General features: G+C 45.4%; 1 non-coding gene across 1 annotated transcript; it reads left to right on the forward strand.

Annotated features, from left to right (window-relative positions):
* The first annotated feature begins 3589 nt into the window (after positions 1-3589).
* On the forward strand, positions 3590-3672 carry TRNAL-CAG. Its single transcript has one exon. It is a non-coding gene; the product is annotated as a tRNA-Leu (tRNA).
* The last annotated feature ends 75 nt before the right edge of the window (positions 3673-3747 follow it).

The raw sequence follows: 3747 nt of genomic DNA on the forward strand, positions 1-3747 counted from the left end.
AGATGTCTGTCCTTACCAGTCAGAGTCCAGGCTGGTCAAAGGAACAGGCCACTCCAACAGCTGAAGCTCCATGTCATGGCCTTCACCTCACATGGCTTGAGCTTTTTAAGAGAGAGGCATCCAGTCCAAGCTCACCATTAACAGAGAGGGCTGATCAAACCCAGAGGGAGATTTATCCTATCCAAAAATGCCAGACAGAGGTGAGATAGATAGAGTTCACCTTTGGCAGACTTCCCTTTGGCAGTGTCAAAGTGATTAGAGAAGTAGCTGAGCTTTTAGATGGCTACACTGGCAGGAGATGAGCCTCACCCTTAGGTTCATGTTGGTGATCAGGAGTGTTTGGTGTCAGCACTGCCCCTAATGAGTACTGGAGCCTGACGAGTCCAGAACATGCTGCTTAGTTTAGAAATCCTCTCTCTGGCCACAAATGTCCAGTTCTAGCTAAAAGCTTCAAAGTAAGACAAACTGTACAGTAGACACTTCAAAGGGAGAAAATTGCTAAGTGCTCAGGTAGCACTGTGGAGAAGGGGGCTTCAATTCAGAGGGCTTTCCAGATGAAACAGACAATTAAACCCTTATTGAGAAGACAATTTTCACCCCTTTTCTGTTTTCTTTAAAGCAAGGGGAAGATAATACTGGGAATATAGAAACATGAATTTTTAAAACCTAATAAGCTACACTAACAATTTATACAATTCCCTCTCCTTAAAATATTCATCTGGAAATACACGATTGGTGATGAGGGCAGGCTGGGTAAACAGGTCCAAACACTGTTGGTGCAGGGGTCTCAGCAGTACCCCCCATGGCCAGGGCTGTCCTCAGCCATCCTTGGCTTGGCCCTGTCATGCTTCTCCACCTTCTGTCTCTACAGGTTGGAAAATAACAGGCAATAAATTGCACAGTGCATTTATGAGGCAGGGGCTGGAAACTACTGTCTTACCTCTGTGAGGACTGTTTGGCAGAGAGAGAGGAGGCTGTGCAAGCAGTCTGAAGGACTGGAGTGACCTGGGAAAGCCATGTGCCAAGCCCAAAGCACTTTTCACGACCCTTCCAAACCCCCAAGTGCTTCTCTAGAAGCGTTCCCGTGAAGAGACCAACTGGCATCTGACAGAACATTTGATGTTGAAAAAGAGGCATATTCCCTGGGTTTTTTTCTTCTAGACAACTCCATCCACACCTTCTGCATTGCTCAGCATAAGACTGTGATGTCTGCTTTACTGTTAGTACAAAAAGACACTTAAAAGCTCCTGGTAAAAAAAAAAAAGGGCATTCACATATTTTAATAAAACCTCCAAGAAAAGGGAAGAAAAGCAACTCTCCAGTAGCTAGATAAATAGTTTTAGGCTTAATTTCCTTTCCTTCCCCTTCTCGCCTCGCTCTTGCCCCAGAACCAAATATATGCAAACTGAACAAACACTTTACTGGCCTGCTTCATGCTTTTGTCTTGTCTTTTTCTTCTTTATTACATTTTTTTCAATCTTTTTGACCTAGCCCAGTTTTCTTCTCCCTCTGCTTCCCTTCCCTTATATTTTGGTTCCGTGTGACTAGACTCCAGACTTCTCCCTCTCGCTCTCACATACAATGCTATTAAAATTAAATCCTTTTGTGTAACTCTCTATTTCATTATACCTCTTCAAGCCACTCCTGAAATCCCAAGCCAGTCTTTGTGAAGCCTTAGTTCATCTGAAGGGGAAACTTCAGCACATGGTTTCCTTCAGATAAAACTCTTTCTCCTCCCACCAGTACATAGTTCAGTTCAAAAGGTGGCCACATGGAGCTATAGACTGCCCACAAAATGACCACACAAAAGAAAGGTGCACGTTCCTTCCTTGTGACACAGAATACATACAATGATTCGCTGCCATGAGAAATTTAGGCCCAGCTACCAAACTAACAGGTAGTCAATGACACAAGTGGCCTGTGGGAAATGGGATCTGAGAAATATTTTAACAGGGGAGACCATTTCATGAAAGCATAGACAGAGCTTGCAGAGTTAGGAGACAGACTTCAGAAAGGTGCTGGAAATGTGGAGACAAAGAAGCAGTGGGAAGTGGGTCTCTTGGAAAAGACACCTGATTCCCTAGTGCCCATGGCTACTTTTGGTCACCCTGAAGATGTCCAATGCTCCCATGGGCATAAAAAGGACCTGTTTCATCGAGGAGAATCAGGCCTGAAGGAACCTGCTGAAGAAATCAGTGATAAACTGGCTCCATGGACCAGAAATCCTGCTTTACATTTACCCAAGATGAAAAATGCTCAGACTTTCCTGAACACATCATTGGCTCCCAAGTACCAGCTAAATGATGCCTTCACCTTTTGAAGGAGAGGGAGGTGGCAGTTTAACAACTAGGTACTCTACCACGTACTCGTCATACCTGGGCAAAGCTGTCATAACTCACTGCATGCAGCAGGGAGGAGGAAGCTGAGCTCACACTGAGTAGGCCTTCTAGCTAGTTAGCAGGAGTGAAAACAAGCATTTCTCACTAGTCTTCCAAACCATCTCTAAGGCCCATTTATTTTCAGCACCAAGCCAATGCTGTGATCTTTAAATCCTCAGCAGGCTGGAAAGTGGTGACAGAAGTCTCAGCTGATACATACATGACTAACAGATTCAAGGGTATTCCTCTGGGACAACAAAGATAACAGTGCCCGGGGCAAAACTGTCAAGAGAAAGAGGAAGGTTTGAATGAGCTTCAAGAAAAAAAGCTCCATACTGAACTCACCCCTCACCAAGTACCCACAGAGTAATGTGCAAGAATTAATTTCCTTCTTTTTTTCTGAAAAAATAAACAACCCACTTTTCTTTGAATGACTGAAGGCGACATCATCACTATTGGTCTTACCACTATTAATAACAGGCACGAGTAAACATATGGAACAAGAGAAAGTTGTCAGAGAAGAAGAAAAAGATGAGGTTGTTGACTTCTATAATAAAAGTGGAGTAAACAGGAGAGGAAAAGTAGATAAGAACTGTGGTACTTGGATGCTTCCATGTTTCTGTTCACAGAGTCCAGGTAGCAAAAAGCATGAGCAGTAAGAGCTATGCCAAAGATGAGGGCAAGAGCTGTGATTAGGAATAGGATATAGGACTTCCTCAGTATGAGGAAAAACTGAAAGCCAGCTGGAAAATAAATTGAACACACTGGCAGAGCTCTCAGTTGTTATAAAAAGAGAACCAAATAGGCAAAAGTTCTGGCCTGCCTGAAGACAGAGACCAAAATCCACACAACACATTTAAGGAGATCTGAGGGCGTGGCTGCTTTCCCTTATTCCTACTGAAGGACCTTCATCCTCATTAGCATCTCCCAGCTCTTGGCCCTGCTTCCTCCCTTCTGCCAGCCCAGGCACACCCTTGTCCACACAGGGAGCCAATGCAACTCATTAACCCAGCAGAAATCTCACACGGGTAAGAGTGTGGGTCTGTATTTTCTGCTGGACTAGTGAGTTGTATGAGCTTGTACCACTCTATGGTGGGGCGAGCAGCATGGTGGGTACACAGTGCTGGGGGAACGGGGAGGCAGTGAGCTGCCCTGAGCTGCAGGAGTGCTGCCCTTCCCCTGGATTTAGAGACAATGCCAGGAGAAGCTGTGTCAGGATGGCCGAGCGGTCTAAGGTGCTGCGTTCAGGTCGCAGTCTCCCCTGGAGGCGTGGGTTCGAATCCCACTTCTGACAAGCACATGCTTTTCCATGGGCCCCGATGGGATACACCCACGGGTACGCAGAGAGCTGGCAGAGGAGGTCGCTAAA

This window comes from Merops nubicus, unplaced genomic scaffold, assembly GCF_000691845.1.
Source record: "Merops nubicus isolate BGI_N331 unplaced genomic scaffold, ASM69184v1 scaffold7703, whole genome shotgun sequence".
NCBI classification, from domain to species: domain Eukaryota; kingdom Metazoa; phylum Chordata; class Aves; order Coraciiformes; family Meropidae; genus Merops; species Merops nubicus.